Raw genomic sequence first — 19,742 nt, 5'->3', positions numbered from 1 at the left:
AGTTTAAACGTGCTCCTCTGTGCTTCAGTTTTTCTTTTTTTTTTCCTCCCCTCTCCAAATAGCTGACGGATGTGGTCTTTTGCAACAGCCACAGCCAAAGCCAATTTACAGAGACTTGTGGCAACCCCCCCCCCCGCCCCCTGCCCCCTACACCCCCCCCCCCCCCCCAATACCGCTTCACCGCCACACACACACCACCAGAACAAAGACCGCTGTCTGATTTTGGAGTGGAAATTTCCACCGTCGGCGCAGCCAGCGGCGGGGATTCGCGCGTTTGAAACTGAACACGTCGAAGGGCAGCGGAGCACAGGGCCGCTCCCGAGACACAGCCTCTTACAAAACACAGCGCCGTCAGCCACCACGTAATTAACCACTAACTCCCAACACAGGGACGGAATTATCACAGATTAGATAGTGTAATTATCCCCAGTAAGTAGCGCACGAGCCACGCGGTAATCCGCAAAGCCGCCACGCCAAGAAGAAACTCGGTAAAATACAGCACGGCGCACATCAAAGGCCTTCGGGGATACGCGATATATGTTACTCAGCAGGGGCCTTTGAAAAGACCATCCAAGTCCTTTGTGGGGAAATGCCCTGTGTCATCCACAGGCGCTGCAATAACGCTCATTTTTTGCTTATCTTTGAGGAGATAAGCGGCAGTTCTGAGAAGCGCTGTGGCCAAGGCTCTGAAATATGCATTAAAAGAGATACATTTTTTTTTTTACCCCCAGGTTTCACTGTGCCAAGTTTTCGCATAAGTGGGTCAAAGTGTAATCCAAATATGGGAGTGGAAACCGGAGGAATGGAGGGTCTCAGCAAAGGGAGTCGGTTTCATTTCTAGCTATCACTGTACTCTAAAAACACACCATGTTACCACAGACACGGGGAACCCGGTGCACACCTACCAACTCCAATGCAGCTGGTATCTTCCAGGCAATCATACCCAACAGCCATGATAACCAGGCTGGCATGCCTTCTGGTGCCAACACCAACACTGCACTCAATGATAACAGGCTACAACATTATTAAACAACCACCGAGCATTATTTTAACTACTGTAACTGTGTGTATTGCAATGTGTTTTGGATTCTGTGATCTAGTGACTGCGATGTATGGAAGTGTGTGTACTTGGCTTCCCTTTTCTAGTCAGGTTGCACAAGTTAACTTGTGGTAGGGCTTGAATAGTGTTGTGCTCACACACACTGGTCTGGGAGTGTTGTTAGCCTGGGCTGACACTGTTGCTCAATCAACTTGAATGGATACACTGTTCTTTTGTACTGTAAGTCATGCTGGATATGAGCGTCTGCTAAATGAATGTTACGTAACGCAATGTAATGTAATGTAACTGACATTTGGATGGAACCCTTGTCCAGGGTGAGGCGACGGTCTGTATCTCAGGCTGGCCCCAGGGGAATGTCGAAACACATTTCCAGGGCATGGGAGCGGAGGTGGACGGGGGGGTGGGGGGGTCAGAGGAAAGCACCTGAAAAGCGCCTCCACTCTGTGTGAGGGCAGCAGGATTAGTGCCCCTCTAATCCAGGGCAGCGCTGTTTCTCCGCCGGCTAATTAATCCACTTTGCGGAGCCTAATCTGGATCTGGGGGATCGAGCAGAACAGGGCGAGGAGGAGGAGGAGGAGGGGGAGGAGGAGGGCTCGCCCCCAGAGGGCCATGCGGCAGCGGGATCGCGCCCCCCTGACCTTTCCGCCCCCCGCCCCGCTCGCCCGATCCCTGGCAGGCGCTCAGGACCCCCCCCTCCACCCCCCGCCCCCCTGCCGGGCGGAGACGGTAACACAAGCCGGCGCAAACAAGCTGCAAACTGACATCCACAGCTGTCTGCCGTGCCGGCCCTGTCAGCCTGCATTTAACCCCTGCAGAGCTGTCTGCCGCGCCGGCCCTGTCAGCCTGCATTTAACCCCTGCAGAGCCTTGTAAACAAGCAGCCGACACCCATGCTTCTTCTTAGCCCCACATTTTGTGCCGTTTTGCCCCCCCCCCCCCCAAATTCAGGGAGGAACCCAAAGAAACCCCCGGCATTTCCACCGGTCACGCAAAGCTAGGACGGACTCAGGGCAACCACAGTCAGCTTGAACAGGCATTCACTAAGAAGCAAGAAAAACACAACTGTGCTAAGCTTAGATTTGCAGAAACCAAATATGCCAGGATTAGCTAAATCCTTGATATCGCAGTTTTTAATTAAATCATAGCTTTATAGTAAAAACGAGACTGTATGGTGGCGACATCTAAAAGTACACTAATGCTATTAACATAACAATATGTCAATGACACTGATACCGGCGGTTTCTGCGCCTGCTGCTCTATTGGATTCCGCTGAATGTTTGGTGCTTTAGCTTTAACATGAATGCATCCTGTATCCCCATGCGGGCAATAGGCGGCTGAACTGATCTCCGCACTGAGCCTTCAGCGCAAGCCACTGGAAATAAGACCCAGACGCAGGAACAGCTGCACGGCTACCTCAGAAAAAGCACGACTTTGGCTGTTTGTGATGACCTCACACAGACATCTCCCTCTTATCCAAACGGCCGTAATCTGCAGAACTACACCAAAATCCATCCAAACAGACTGACCGCCCTGTTATTTTAAGTGAATAAAGTTGGGTTAACGTACAAATTAATCGATACAACACATGCTCTGAGTCATCTACTGGGTAAGAAAGCAGCAGGAATACTTCATTTATGAGAAATGTGTGTGTGTGGAAAAAGGCTACGGCTATCAAAGTTCAACGGCGCCCACAGGATTCAGGGCAGCTGCGAGGATGATATCTGTGTCAGGCGTTAACACTGTGCATACGCAGTCCACACTGGCTGGCCAGGGGAACGGCGTGCTTGAACTTCGTGCCTGATTGCCTTCACAGTGGAGGCAGGTGGGTACAAATGATCAGGCAGAACCTTCCTCTCTACACATCACACTTATTTCTGATTTAAATGGAAATTATTTCCAGAAATCAACAGTTTATCGCCTTGAAAATCTGCCATACTTTGAATATTATCTTGAATTTACAAAGCTAGCAACTGACAATGCAAACATCCACCATCCACCCGCTAACCCACCAGCTCAGCCAATGAAAAACCTTCTCGATGCCCCTGAGGACAAAGCACTACACCCTTACTGAAACTGAGATTGAGTAACCAGGGTGACCTCTCACCTGAATATGAACACAGGAAGTGAACATAGACGTATTTGTGTCTGCTTGAAAACTGAACCAGGAAATGGATGCTTTGACTAAACTCTCAGAGGGGCTGAGATTCCACATCAGGCCGTCACACCTGCCAGCATCACCTCTGGGTTCATGTTAGGCCAGCCAATGAGAGCTGTTCGCCAGCCACTACAATTATTTACCCATTTGGCTGAGGGCCTTACCCCAGGTTGACTTAAACCGCATTTTTTAGAAACAAAGTGCAAAGTACATACCAGTTAAATCTAAATGATAATTTACATTGTGCAAGTAGAGCAAACAGCAGCACCAAAACAGCAACTTGCACCACCATAAATACAGCACACAGACTAAAAATGGGAACATGGTCCCCTCTTTCACCCAACTATTTCTGGGTTTCACGAATTGCACTATTTAAGGACCACATCACCACAACAACCTGTGCACTCCGGCAGAAGTGCTGGATATAGCCAATACCATACTCTGACACAGACACAGACACAGACACAGACACACACACACACACACACACACACACACACACACACACACACACACACACACACACACACCAACGTGACTGTTTTTACACTACAACTCCCATAATGCACTACAGTTAAGTGGCTGCTCATTGGAGGATACACTATGCCACCAATATCATCTGAGCAGCTAGCAGATGCCTGACAAATTGCCGAGAGTGATGTGACAGGGCTGTATCGGCTGACCGGAGCTGTCACAGCAGGCTGCCAGTCACTGTCGGCAGATGACACGGCCCATTTCAAGCAAGTCATTTTCGAACCCGGGCTGTCAGCCTCAGCCTGTGCTGATAACACGTTTGGTTGACCGCAACAAAAAGCAGGAAAAATCCATGACTGCCAAAATATCACACCGGCTCGGTGATCTAATGTTTGGTGCTCAGGCAAAGAAGAGTTCAGAGAGGTGAGACTGCTTTGATTCTGGTGGTTTGATAAGCACTGTCATATTCTGAGCCTTTAGTGGATACAGCACTCTTACTTTAGGGTTAATGAGTCTGCGGACCACACACTCCTACCTGTCAGAAAGAAAGTATTTGCCGAAGTGCTGGCACCACCATTACAACCAACACTTTATTTTTCACAGCTAAGGGATTGGTTTACAGAAACATTCTGAGGTAAAAGTTCGGAAAGGCGCAGGCAGGACCAAGGCTGGCGGAACTCCAGAGGAGTGACTCAGTTGATAGGAATACGAGGCTGGGCAACAATACAGGAACATTCCCACCTCATCCAGGCCCGGCGCTATGGGGGTGGTTAGGGGTACACTGCACCCCCAGACGGATCTCAGTGCAGCTCCAGTTGTCTCCTTATATCCCGATGTGTACATAGTATTTATGACACCCCCCCCCCCCAGTGTATTGCAACTGCACCCCTCTGTATTTTCTCCTGGCACTGAGCCTGACCTCATCCTGAGGGTGCTGATATGCCTCTGACTCTGAACCGAAAGTAAAACCATTGTGCTATCTTAGTTTGCCTGGCCTTTTTTTTTTTTTTTTTTTTAATCAGACAGAACAGTTGCCTGGCAGCTGGCTTTCAAATCCACCAGGACAGCTCGTTTAAGGTGTTGATACCGCACGGACTGAACTGGATGTTTTCAGCTGGTGATCTAACGGCAGGTGACAAGCACAGCGCAAGCCTTTCGGTTCAGTTCCGTAGCTGAGGCACCGACTGGGAGAAATTAATTGCTGATTTCACTTGCCCCCCCCGCTGGGAGTTACAACGGCAGGGCCAAATTAACCGTGAGAAACAAAACCCAGGGGTGAAGTGCTGAAAATATTCTTTAAGTTGCACACACAAGCACACACAAAGCATACCCGTAACACTTATGGTCAATTCTTCTAGTACCTCACTTACACTTTGCTATCTGTAATGAAGACCTTCTATATTTCACTCCCTCCTGAAACCATCCACAAGAAGGGCAGCAGTGTAGCACGGTGGTTAAGGAGCAGGACTTGCAACTGAAAGGTTGCCAGTTCGATTCCCCACTGGGGAACTGCTGCTGTACCCTTGGGCAAGGTACTTACCCCCTCAATAGCTTCAGTAAATATCCAGCTGTATAAATGGATAACACTGTAAAAGAACTGTAACCTATTTAAGTCGCTCTGGACAAGAGCGTCTGCTAAATGCCCATAATGTAAAATGTAATGTAAAAGATGATTGCAGACCTTGACATGTGACCTTTACATCACAGCGCAATTACGTAACACAACACACAGCTCGCCACAGACTTCCCCTGAAGGCGGACTCATTAGGGCTAATTAGCACCGCAGGTGTTCCCAAGCCTAGCAGTGAGGATCACCAAGGACGCCCTGTGAGAGAAAGGTGTCCTTTCAGCCAACCTCCACCGCTTCCTGCAGCTCAGCATAAATGTGTACTGTGTGTATGTTTCCCTGCATGATCGGGCCTGTAACTGCCAGCATCAGGATGGTACAGTAGCCCAAAACATGTGGTTTCCGTTTCTGCTTTCAAATGGGTCACCGCACTGCCAGCGTTGCGAAATACTGAAGGGGGGGGGTCTGTCGTTTGTAAAATGCCATTGTGCGCATTAAGGAGACCTCTGAGCCGAGCGCAATGAATGCAGCGTATTCTGATGCAGCATAATCTGCTGTAGGATTACAATCAACGCGATCAACCAGCGGCGTCTCCCGCGCTGCGCGCCTTTCGATGGCTACGCTGAGCCTCGGCAGTAATGCATGATTACCTCACATCTGGGAACGTTTAGTGCTTACATAAGATGTGCTTCGGAAAGAAAAAAAAACACATGCAAATTCATCAAATGACGTGCTTCATCTTGCATGAGAAACAGGCCTTTGTCCTGGTATAAGGCAAACCTCTAATAAAGACTTCATCGGGGGGGGGGGTGTCGCAATTGACTGCCACTCCCCTGAATTCACCTGAGTCCATTCCAATCCCAGATCCCCCCCCAAAAAGGGAGCCCAGTTCTTCTTTACGTTTTGGAGATTAAGACAATTCATGGATAGTAGCCTCTGTTTAAACTGTGAAAAAGGCTACCACACACAGGTCCCGGCTGTGTCTGTCACACCAGGAATACCTCAGAACATGTTCTTCGGCATTGCCAAGCTGATGTATTTATCCAAACACTGGTTATCTAATGTTTTGCTAACGGCAAAGCATGTTTTAAAGGGGACAGTGCATTTCTCCGAGGAACGTTTCAAAGTCACTGTGTATGTGTGTGTGTGTTCTGTGTGTGAACTGAATCTCACAAAGACACACCACTGTTCACATACTGTACTGCTACTGTACACACAGTAAGTTATGCAATTGTCCGGCGGTGCATTTCAGACCTTTTCCCTATAGCGATCAACCCAGAAACCACCTTGCCTGCAAGCATACATTTACAACTGCTGTCCATTACTAACAAGAGAATTACATAATTTGGATTACCCCTGGAACATGCTTGACATCTATTGTACAACATACAAAGGGGGGGTCAGTGTTTAAGAAAAGTTGAGCGGTGCTGGGGTCAAGTCCCATGGGTCACCTCCCAGTACAGTAATCTTCCACTTCCACACTGCAGCTCCTAATGAGAACCACAGCTGACCTGTGCCCAGTGGGAGACACGCCTATTCCGATCTATCCCCTCGGCCGGGGCACCGCTTTAAGGGAAACCACGACATCCTGGGACGGGCGAGTCCTTAATCGTTTGATTGCCGGTCCAATCGCGGGGCACCCCGTGCAGTTTGCAGTGCTGCCTGCTGCCGGTATCCGGGCAGCGCCGGCCCTTTCCCACTCACCCCACAGAGCGGGGATTAAACCCTGAATGAAAACCCTGCCGCCAGGCCGAGGGGGGAAACCAATGCCCCATTCCCCGCCCGCGCTGTGCAGCTCACTGTCAGTGCCTGATTACAGCCCAATGAAACCCCCCCCCCCCCCAGACCACACCGCATTCAGGCAGCAAACCGCCAGAACTGCTGTTATTTTCACCCATTCCCGGAGACATCCGTGTAAAGCCTCGGCGCGTGCCGGCGCGCTCATTAACTTCCAACGCGGCGAAACCGGTGCGTTCACTTTCAGTGAGTCAGTCTCTGCGGAAGCCGGTGCCGTTCCTGCAAACAGCGCGCGCACCTCGCCACTCACCACTCCATTGTTCTGTTTAATACAATACTCCTACGTTCACCTCAATACCGTCCATCTGCGATTCAGCAAAGATTGTGCGACCTGTGATAGTTACTGAGGCTGGAAAATTATGCTAAATTGGACGTATGAATGCACCCTCTCATTTTGGGTCGGTTGGTTAGAAAGCAGGACGTGGGATATGGAGGTTGCAGGTTCAGATCTTTACTGAAGCACTGCTATTATGCCTTTGAGCAAAGTTCCTTAAATTACATTACATTACTGTGATTCAGCAGATGCTTTTATCCAGAGCGACTTACACAGGCTGCAATTTTTACATTTTTCCCACTTATACAGCTGGATATTAACTGAGGTAATTCTGGGCTAAGTACCTTGCCCAAGGATGCAACAGCAGTGCCCCTGCGGTGAATCGAACCAGCAAACTTTCGGTTATGAGCCCTCCTCTTTACCACTATGCTACACTGCCAGCCTTTACTCAAACTGCTTTAGTGAACACCCAGCTGTATAAATGGATAACATGCGAAATGTAACATAAAATCACAATGTAGAAGGAAATATGTTATTATTATATGGCGCGCGTGCCTCCTGTTGCCCCTACCACCGCCCACAGTTGGGGGAACGTCTTCTCTAGCTGTGGATTTTATGCCGATTTTGATCATCTACACTTCATCCTGACAACAAGCACAGCTTTCTGGTAAGGACTGTTACACCAGGCAGTTTAACAATAGTTACGTGTTCGCCAGGAAATACTGCAGCTGCAACGGGTACATCATATACACTCAATTTTGAAATTAATTCCGGCTCGCACAACACAACAAAACACGACACACCCACTATTACGGCTAAGGTGAGCGCTAGCAAGCCAGCGCGCTTGGTATGAGAACCAATACAAACAATTAGTAGCTCCAGGGAGGACGTACCTCTACTCCTGGATTGCATGCCCACAATGTCTTGGCACAGGCAGCAATCTAGCTAAATTATACTAAACGTGGCAAGTGGCAAGTCCGCAAAGTGGGCAGGACACGACGCCTCGCCCGGAGCCGAAGAGGTTACCGCGCTGCAATGCCATTTGCAGCCAGCTATGTACCCAGAGTAGCAACCCCCGAACTGTTGGCAGTTGTCAGTTAGATCATGTCAGAAGCAAATAAATAAGACATGCATGCCGTCAGTGCTTACAGTTTAACCGTCTACGTTTATTTAGCTGCTACACAACTATACATACACACACACACACACGGAGTTTCTGGAAACTCAAGGATTTTTGTCAGCCAGCGTGGCTCTGGTCCTTGTCCCCGCCAGCTCGAATCTTCTACACACACACCGTCCACGCCAAGACAGACAATTTTCTCCATTTAGCAGCGTGTTTTATCCAAACACATAGCAACTGCTGCTTGAGTAACAACTGAGCTATTTTAAATAGCGATGAACAACAACCTTAACGGAGATCTAGCTGGCAAAACCTCGGTTCCGCGGCTTGTAAACTAGGTAAAGTTAGCCATTCACTGTCATTTAGACGCTAGATAGCCAATTGTTATCAGCTATAACATTAGCTATATTATTAGTCAGCCATCAAAACAACCTTGCAGCATCATTTTTGGATTATTTTTGGTGGCTCGCTCGGAAATGATTGTTAACCATATCAAATCGAGCGAATTCCGATTTTTCACTGAGTCTTCATATCACAAATAACTACTAGCTACTGGCTAGCCGCGCAAAACAGAAGCAACACTTTAATCAATACTAGTACTCATAATAATACCCTGACACTCAAATGCTCAGGTTAGTTAATATTACCGTTTGCTAAGATTACATACATTTAGTGTTTGGCAAGGCAAGTCAGCAAACGTTAGCTGCCTACCGTACAAACCTTGTGGACGACTACCCAGTGACGGCAGAAAATATAATGAAATTGTCTCTGGTATACATCACCAGCGCAAGCACGTAACAGTAGCAACCAATTCAAACTGAAAATAAAAATGACCAGTTCACAGCCAACGCTGCGATACTTAATTATATGACCATTAATTTGGGTGCTTATCCACCATGCGATAACAGCACCGATAATTTTACAATCAAAAAGGCACACTTACCAATATCTCTCGGCTCCCACGTTTATTTTCCCTTGGCTGTCGGTGTAAAGTAATACAGCTTGCTATTACTCAACCAGGTACCTATTAATATATTCTGAACTGTGTCAAAAATACAACAAACCTAGCTAAATTCAGCACACGCATGGATATATAAAGACATGAGCCGCTGATCGGTAAACTTGATTTTAATTGCTGGGCTGCAATCAGAGCCGATTTGAATCAATTTAGCTAGCTTGCTATAAACCTACGTGAACATTTCTGGGTGGCTAGTAACAGCTAACCGAGTCGTAAAAATAGTCCCAGTCTGTGACTGAACACCAGCTTCTCTTTACGCGTCTTCTGTCTGTGTCACCGCCGATTTTATATGAGTTGATGGCCGGATTGTTTTTGTAGTTAACTGTTAGCGAGCTAGCTTAGCTACAATTTAAACGATTTTGCACGTAGCACACGACTGGCTAGGCTAGGTCCCTCCTCCCAGCCGGTTCCGCACAGACAGAGGCAAACGCGGTGGGAGCGCTGGGAGTGATGAGCTGGGGCAGGGGGAGGGAGAGGGGGGAGGATCGGGCGCGGAGGTGTGCTTATGCTGGGAGTGAAAGCACAATCAAGAATATGAATATCGTATACATGATGGTATGAGAATATGATTAACTATACTGTGACAACAGCAACATATTGTTATTATAATTATTATTATTATTCGTAGTAGTATTAGTGGTTGTGACTGTAGCAGAAGTTCTTGTACTGTTACTACGACTGCTGCTACTATTATAATTATAGTAATACATAGAAACGGAAACGGAAAAGTATGAGGCTTGTACGACGGAGAGCGCTGTAGCGTGTCATTGACACTTCGGTGCATGCTCGTCACATAATTGTGGCGTATAGTACTCCTCTAGTTTACTTCAGACATGTTCAGACCAAGAACTGCTGTCTTTGCCTCTTTAGGATATGTTATTACAAGGTAAAAGCAGTTTTCAAATGTCGTTTATCTAGTTGAAAACCCCGCTCAACCCCAAATCCGTCCTTAAATCCAAGCTCTGTACTTAACCCTTCGATGACCTTGCCGTAACTCTGAAGCAACCAGCCAGATGGTTGCACCTGACGATTAATCTCGGGATATTGAGTTCAAGTAAATGAGAGAATATACAGTTTAATTAAATTTGGAGAAGGTTGAAGCAGAATAATGAGCAAGTTTTCTCTGTGGCCCCATCTGCTGCATACATTAACATATGTTGGTTTCCAATGGATAAATATCTGGTGCATCACATATTGACCAAATGGTGTCCTTGTCACTTTCATGCGGAGAAACCAACAGCTGTCTTTGTTAAGACAGAGAGGTGACTACTTTCTTTGTTTTGCCGCATGAAAGCACTGTTACAGTAGCGTAAAATATAAATACCCTGCATTGTGCACAACCGATTAATTTTCTTCACCAAGGCACCATCTGTTTGCATGGTGGATTTGTCAGGCTCAGAGACTAAAAACGTTGCTTAACAATATCTGATAATCCTGTTGCGTTCTTCACAGAAATGAAATACACAAGAAAAACACCCTATCTTCGCTCCTGTCCTACTGTATGCAAGGAAATTGGCACCCGGTCGTGATAAATTAATGTGATTGGCTAGACCTCCTGCAGTCTCTGCATGTAAATGAGTTGCCAGTCACTGGGGTGCATTGTGAATGGTCCAAGAGGGTGGGTCATGTGACCCGCTCTGAATGGGCGGCCAGGGGTGGCCAGGAGACAGGGGTGGCAGCACTCACAAAGGCCCATTCAGTGGGGCAAACTGGGCACTAGACTGGCACAGGGGCCGCCGAAATGGCGGGCGCACGGGGGGGGGGTTTGGGCAGGGGACCGCAGGCTGGCGCAAGCCAAACTGCACTAATCTCCGCCAGGGTGGAGAAAAAATGGCCATCGCAGGACGGAGATCGTAGTCGCCCTGCTGCTTTTCTGATGCACTCTGGGTGTCTACATTTACATTTAGTTGTTTGGCAGATGCTCTTACGCAAAGTGGTTCACACAGCACAGGCACGTAGCCGCATGCCGTAAGGCCACATGAACGACAGTACATATGGAAAATGTCTGACCACATCTGAACATGTGTCAGTCTATCACACTGTGCTATAATAACCTGTGGCACAGTGAATACAGAGGTGCTACAATTACATAAGAAAATTCTATAGCTAGTATCAAACTGCTGCAACGCCCTACAGAATATATAAGAAAAAGCAAGATTTAAGTTAGCTAGTTAAGGGAGCTAAGGTACAGCCTGAAGGGCTGTACATTCCCTCTGAGTAATCAGGATATGCACAACAAACAGCTCTTTTGTTTTGCCTTGAGCACAGTGTCTTGTTGGTATGTGTGCAATAATATCTGTGTAGCTGGCCTTCAGTGCGCATGCTTTTGGCTTTATGTTACGTTTTCAGGGCAATATCATACAGCTGATAAAACTCAATATGATGCAGACTCTGGCAGATTTCTTCACAGCAAATGTATTCCTAAAATGCAAGTGGCAAAAGTATGAGGCCGTCTTGCACAGACAGCAAGAATAGAACAAACTCCATCCTGGACACTTTGGGGTTCTAGGAATGAGTCCGACCTGGTAACTCAACAACAGTCAAACCCCTCGACCGAGAATATAAACAAAACACCGCAAGACTGGCTTTCCACCCCCACGAAAAACCGATGCTTACACAAAACACATGTGCCAAGAGCCGCATTGGTGAAAAATCACCTTTTGAGCCACGGTATTGTGAACGTTAATTAAATAACAGGCTAACTTCATCCTGTGTTTGTGGCATGTAGTGGGCCGTGTCCTTTTGCCCGCTTTGGAGCGGTTAATGAATGGTACTCGTTGCATTATTGTTCACTCAGGTAAATTGCAGGTGTATTTACAGAACATAAACCAGGTGAAGACTACTGAAACGCCAGGTGGCTTAATAACATACCTTAGTCAGTGGTACAATAGTGTAAATTTATGTTGTCTACAGTTGACTGCAGAGCTGAGTATAAAAGCTGCATGTTGTTTGTGCTGATAAGTTGACCAAGGAAAAACTTGTTTGCACCTTGCCTTAATGGTGCAAAGGTGTACCAAACACCAAGGGAGGACATAGGTAAAGGTCTCTGTGTCAGTGGTCCTTAAAATCAGCTTCTTAATGACAATTTGTCTGGTATTTGCATAGGATATCATTCATTTGATGTGTTAGTAAGTTTGGGCATATGATCTGAATTAGAAGTTAGGTGCCTGTGTAATTTACACACATGTTCAGTTAAAAATCTTAGTAAGATGCATAAAATAGATAGATCAGAGGTACACAACATGAAATAAACATAAAACAATACGACAACAAATGCTGCAACGGCACCGTTAAAGAAACAAGTGGCAGAATATCGGTAATTTCCCTTAAATTACAATAACTTTTGAATCTCAGCCAATCAGACACATTCCTTTTGAATATTATCCAAATAGCGCTCCACACTGATGGGTTTCCGCCTCATTTCGTTATGGTCCGTATGACTCAACAGGAACCAAACCCTCTCGAAATGCAAATTCTTTCCTCTGGTTTAGTGTCTGCAGATTAGACTAACACCCGAGTGTCTGACTGCATTAGACAGCCCTGAAAGGAAACGCCGTCTGTTTGTAATACAGAAGAGGCCCATTAACCCCCGTGCACTCCTCCTGCGTTGCTCCTTGCTGCTTTGATCGTCTTTGGGCCAGCCAATAAGATTAAAGAAGGACCCATCTGGGCACGCGGGCTCAGCACAACCTTGCTTTGTGTCACGTCGTTCAAAGGTGAGCGTACAGCACGTACACCGAAAGTGTTATCAAAGCGAGAACGCGAATGACACACCTGTCAGGAGCGTCTTACACTGTCTTGGTGGTTTAATTTAGAGCACCTTACACTATACTGTCAGAGAATGCAAATGTGGAAAAATGCATGTGTGTTGCCACCAATGTGAGAGAATGAATCACAGTTGCTGTGTAGGTAAGCTGTTTTTGCTGTCATTGCTATAATGCATGTGACTTATTTGCTTAACGTGTGCAGAGTTGGGTCATTATACCGTACTGATATATACATGCTGTGTTACATATTTCTCTTGGTGATTCATTGCTTCTATAACAAAGTGTGTGGATTGAGGAGACCAGGCATAGCCAGGGATCTGTTAGTAGAACAGAGGACTTACCCCTGACTGATAACTATCCTGAACCTCTTTAAAATTGTTTTGCAGATGAACGAATGTCCATCATTAATGAAGGATCACCTATCATGAATTCATTCCTATTTACTCCATTATTTGTAGTGCTGTCGCTGTGAACTTCAAAAAAATAGTTTATGTTAAAAAAGTAGATTCCGATCTCTTCCCTGAAATCAAAGTTATGCAATGCAACCTGATCTCGCTGCTATAATTAGCGTTATTTAATGTGAAGCGCTCACGGCTAATGCTACCCCATCTGATAGAGTTAAGTGCAGCAGATTCAGCCGGTGGTGGGTGATTGTTTCTAAAACTGGCGAGCTCATCATGAAAAAGCAGGTTCACAGCCATCGGCAGCAGGGAAGCTCCTCTCCTCAACGCCCACCACTGATGTTACTGTGGACCGAGAAAGTCTGAACGAGGCAGACAGGGTCTAACAGTGGCACCTTGGCACTGTGCTTCATGGAGAGTGAATTTAGTTCTGCAAAAGCTCCAAATCTTTAAAACTTTCCCACCTTCCCATGAGACCTATGAGTAATCCAAAAAAAAAAAAAAAAAAAAAAGAAGAAGAAGACAACAATCCAAAATACAGTCTGCATGGGCAGATTAAACTTGAAATACTGGTCAGACTTACTGGAGTCAACAATAAATAGATAGGTTAGACTACCTACATATAGGTGTGTGTTGTGAATGACTGACATAGACACATCAAGAAGTTACTTTTAATTACATTGAGCATGACACCAAATTGTTATCCAATAATGACAAATAAAATGATTTGGTATCTGTAAAATTGTATATGCATTTGTCCTTGACCATGTTCTGTACTCACAGTAAAGACAAATGACAATTTTAATGATGGACTTGAGTGGAAAAAGCACAGACAGACATGAAAGGGGTGGTGAAATGTTGAGAGTTTAGGTTACTGTTAGTGTCAAATAAGCACTGGGAGGTTGTGGGGGTACCCTGCTTCGAGAGAACAATCTCCACGGCAACAGTTCCGAAGCATGTAACCACAAGGGCGAATGTGATCGTGCAGGATTTGCTCTTGAAAATGTCAATTAATTGACGTCACCGTGTCGGTCTTGTCTCATCTGAGCGCCAGCTGCTCTCGGTGTTATGTGTTTCTCTGTCTCCTCCTAGCGGTAGAATCCGTGACTCACAAGCAAGGTTTTGAACCAAGCAGGCTACGTGCTTATGTCTCTCTGGTCCAAACATTAACAAAGCAATTTCATTAACTCTCGTGGAATCTACTGTTGGAACTATTAGATGGCTACATTGGAAATAAGGTTTTTAAAATAATGTCAAGTCATGTTATTAGTGACTGTTCACGTAACACTTTACTTGAGGCGGGTCTTATGTAGCATTTACTATTCCATAATTAGCTCTACTTAATGCCCATAAATCTTGTCATAAGATCTGTAAACTTTATGACCAGCCTGTAAGAACCTTACATAAGACTGTGAGGTTTGAAATGGTAAGCGTAATGAAATTAATGACATAACATCATATGTTACGTGTACTATGAAATGAGTAGGCCACTGTGAAGCTGGCTATAATATTCACGGATAATGTTCATGCATTTTTAAATGATACATTCTGTATCACCCCTGACTGTATTATAAATGCTAGACACGACACACTTAAACACTTAAATGTTTCTTATATGCCTAAAAGTCACCCTATACTGCATTTCCTTGCATTTTACCCATTGTTAAATTTTTGCACAAAGAAAAAAAAATATCATCAAATTAATCATGGACTGGGGGTGTCGCATCCAATTGGGTTCGTCCCATCAGAATCGGTTCCCCCTGGGGTTAAAACTATGGTTAGGGTTAGGGAGTAGGGGTTGAGCTTTGTTTCGGAGCAGAGTTGGGGATGCTAGGTGACCCCATTTTAATGACAGATGACAGAACGATGTGACATATCTAGGACAGCACCTAAACAAGCATCGCAAGCTTCAGAAGGCAGAAGGGAAACTAATCTGACGTAATACTGACACCCAAAGAGGGGTCAGCGACAAGAAGAAATATCGAAAAAACTGAGCATGCGCAGCATCGTGGGGAAAAAAAAAAAAAAAAAAACAAAAAAAAAACTTGCTTCAAAAAGAACTCAGCATCGCAGAACTTCAGCTATATAATGTATTATATGTAGATCCATGTTCACGGACTCCAACTCTCTCGGGAAAAAACCACATTCATTAAAAGAGACTACAAATGTTCAAAGCGGAGCCGGCCATGCACGTTTAATGAGATCCTGCATGAAGCTTTGAAGGTGCATATATTGCACAGAAACAACCTTTGAAGAGAATGCCAGCGTCCTGGATCCATCATAGATCATTGTCATTACGCGACAAAACCGCGGGGGATGTCATTGCCTTCCATGGTGAGCACGTGAAGAAGACGCATTGCATTACAGACACAACAGCACAACACACTGAACTGATCAGTCATGCCAGTTGTCGATATAGGGAGATATAGGAAAGACCCAGGCAAGAGAAAGAGTGAGAGGAAGGGGTGTGCGTATGGGGGGTGGGGGGGGGGGGGGGTGCAGTCATTAAAGACATACCACAACAAATATCTAAAGAAATCAGAGCCGTAATTGCGGCCCATGTAATTGACCATAGTCCAAACATGGCTGACGATTGTCAAAGAGTCCAATTCTGACCAATTCTGTCCAGACTGACAGTTTCATATATCATATGAAATAAGAAAGGAGAGAATATCTGTGAGTATTCTTTCTCCTCACAGCACCAAAACTACAGTGATGTAATTGTGCACTATGCATATATGCACTTCCTGTACTGTGGCAAATTGTATAATCCCTGTACAATAGTGGACATTGCTGTTCATTGCTGATATTCTCCTCTAGGACTGAGAGAAGGCCGTACAGAGGAGGTCCCAAGACAAAGAGGCAGGGAATGAGACTTTGGATACAGCCGTCAGACAGATATATGGGGAAATATATCACTGTGCACTCATTGGCTTAGACAGGAGTAACAAACTGACGGATTTCCTGGATAAGCTTCCTAACAGGCTCTTGGAAAAAAAGGATATGGTGGAGGGCCAAAAACGTCCACCATGGCAGAAGGTAATATTTTTGTAATATTTGGTAGGTAATATTTCCAGGCACAGACACATATGTCCATGGTGTTCCCCCCACCACCCTCCCCCTTTCCTCAGTGCTGTTGAGGAATTTTTCAGCCAAGGCATTGGAAAGTTGACGATCACCGCTCCTAGGTCCGGACCACAGTTCGCAGAGCCATCAACGCAGCTTGTGAAGACATCACTGCTGGGGCCGGCCAAGCAGGGATTCCACAGGCCAGGCGTTAGTTTCCACAGTGTCTGGCCAGGGAAAGTATGTTGTGTGACGTGGATGAAAATTTGTGGGCCGACATGGAGTTTTTCTCGATCGTTCGGACGCGCTGTTTGCAACAGCGGTCTTAAGATGCTGAGTTTTGAGAATATAATAATATTTTCCGCATTCGCTTACTGTTTTTCAAACTGAAACATCGTTTTGTTATTTGTGTCACCTATTCTCTGAATCTGCACTATTGTTTCTAACAATGTATCCAAACAACTGGGAAAAGGTGTAGTGAAAGTGACATTGGCCAATAATACAGCATTTTATTGGTTTCATTTCTTATTTTAATCTCTGTGATTCAAATAAGAAATGAAAGAAATGAAGCCGTGAGCATATAATAAGCCATTGTATTATATGTGGTCACTGTAAATACTACACTTGTAAACTTGAGGTTTGATGAAATTTTCTTGAGCGCTGAGGAAATCCTTTATTTTGTTTGCTTGACCAAAATGATAATTATATTTGCATTAATAATTTGGAAAGCATTATATGCTGAGTCTTACTGCAGCTTGAGCAACTGTATTTTGCAAATATATTTGCTGTTTTGCAAAATGCAACAGATTTTTGTGTCTTGTGTCAAACATTTCAAAAAGCAGCACCACGGTTTCCAAAAATGGTTTCAAACGGTCAGGAAGCACTGTAATCCTCTTGCCTGTCGTGTGATTTCTGGTCTTAGTTGACTTAATCTTTCACTCCATGCCTCGACATCAGTGAAATGAGCTGGAGGTCAAACTAGACTTGATAAAAAAACTGATTATTGAGATTTTTGATTAAGTGTTTATTTACTTTTAAGTATTTTATGAAGTATTTTTGATGTACCATAAATACTAGCCAACCTCACGCTAATAGTAGTAATTTATCCATTTGGTCTCACGGTGGCAGCAGCTGAACACTCTAAAAGAATCACTGGCACGCACACATATTCCTCACAAACCATTCTGCGAATTACGGGAGGAAGACAGAGACTCAGCCGTGAGCATATAATAAGCCATTGTATTATATGTGGTCACTGTAAACACTACACTTGTGACTGACTGAACCTAAACACTTTCAACGCAAAACCCACACCTGCACCGTACTTCACATTTCAGAGTGCACTGTCTCCTCCGTACACCACCCTCCTCAGCACCAGCTCCCTATAGACTTGGCTGCGATGGTGTGCACTGGCCGGGCGGGCCCGGGGCTGATGCTCCGTGTCGTGCGTTCACATGTCGGGGCTCGAGCAAGACCCAGATGCACGGAAACAACCTGCGGATGGATTTATCGCCCCCTATCATTCAGGCCTAAATCTCCTCCCCTGGCGCGGAGCCGTGGCCCTCGTCCAGCGCCTGAAACAGAGCTGCTCTCAGCTGCGGTCTGCATGGGCACGGACAGGTAGCACCGGGTGCACCGAGGTGTGCTGGGAAATTCGACACGCCCGCAGAAAAAAAACACATAGCTTCTTCCTCTCTCATCACAGGGACAGTACTCTCAGCTCTACTGGGCTTAAAATGATCAAACAATAAATAATTGTAATAGTAATAATAATAATAATAATAATAATATGAAATAAATGGTTATGCCTTCTGGTATCCATCCCTTATGCTTCACCCAGTGTATAAGCCTCATAGTGTATATCCGGTTGAGTCTGCCACTACAAATTCTACCTCCGTCCGTTCCAGTGCAGGGGGGAATGACAGTCATCCATGACTGGTTACAGTTTAAACAGGCAGAGGAGAAGCATGATTTTTATACTTGTTTCCTTAAATGTAAATGCAGTGCAGGAATTCGAATAACGTTTAACCATCAAAGCAATACGCTGTGTCTCTAAAAACGCATGCGAATGCCTTCGCATGAATTTGTTGCATATTTATAAGTGGAAAAATATACAAGCCTAAACCTCTTGCCCTGACGCTTGCCTTAGATGTGGCATCTGGCTTGGAGTTCTGTGCGTGGCACAGTAATGACTGCATGACTGCAGGCCTGTGCTAGGCTGCTATATATAAGCGCTATGTATATATGCCAGTGACATCCCTCTGAAGTGTCTCGTTAATTATGAATCAAATTGCATAGATGTCTCTGCACAGATGATGACATGCATCAGACACGTGCTGTTTTTGCCCTTAGCCACTGGTCCTGGATCAGGTTCTGTATTTCTTTCTCTTATATGTCGGGTTTGGGATTGGGGCCGGGGCGAACTGATCCCAGATCTGTTGTCAGGGGAGCGCGGGGGCGGGGATGAGCTGTAGTAATTTGTGTCATTCCGCTGGATAGCAGTCAGGCTGCCGTGAGAGACCCTGTTGGACCAGAGCACATCAAACAATGCCTCATTTTCCCATCCCAGAGAGAGGCCTCCGGGACCGCCGCTAAGAGGCTTAACCAGCCTCCATTTCAGAGAACAACTTCTGATGGCGTGTCACTAATCTATTGAACGCGCAGTACACTCTGAACCCGCTACGAGAGTGTACCCGACAGCGGGGCGTCATGTGGGTCTCACGCCTGCAGCGCTGAAACTCGTGTGCAGATTCTCTCTGTTCACGGGAGGATGCATCCCAGAGACCCTCCAATAAGGACGCCTGTGAATGCTCCACTGTGCCAGTAAGAAAGACAAAAGGGACTTGTTCCTGGCACAGACAGCCACATTTCTAGTATGCAAAAGTATATACAATATATATTCAAAACTGCGAATCACAATATTCAAAATTGCGAATTGCTCACCCAGAATGGCAAGGGTCTTTTTTACAGCAGTAAGGAGCACAAAGTGTCATATGCTAAAACACAGTGCATCTATAGCGACATATCCAGCACTGTGTGTGACG

The 19,742-nt window shown here is 45.7% G+C and overlaps 1 protein-coding gene across 1 annotated transcript in view; it reads right to left on the bottom strand.

Annotated features, from left to right (window-relative positions):
* rnf24 (ring finger protein 24) overlaps positions 1-9,871 on the bottom strand; it is a 38,308-nt gene extending 28,437 nt beyond the window's left edge. The window contains exon 1 of the mRNA XM_036516442.1: positions 9,390-9,871. The gene's annotated coding sequence lies outside the window, so the exon portion shown is untranslated. The remainder of the gene's footprint in view (positions 1-9,389) is intronic.
* Between the last annotated feature and the right edge of the window lie 9,871 nt (positions 9,872-19,742).

This window comes from Megalops cyprinoides, chromosome 22 (assembly GCF_013368585.1).
Source record: "Megalops cyprinoides isolate fMegCyp1 chromosome 22, fMegCyp1.pri, whole genome shotgun sequence".
Lineage (NCBI taxonomy): Eukaryota > Metazoa > Chordata > Actinopteri > Elopiformes > Megalopidae > Megalops > Megalops cyprinoides.
Note: the sequence above shows the minus strand (reverse complement) of the source record. Positions and strands in the feature narration are given on the sequence as shown.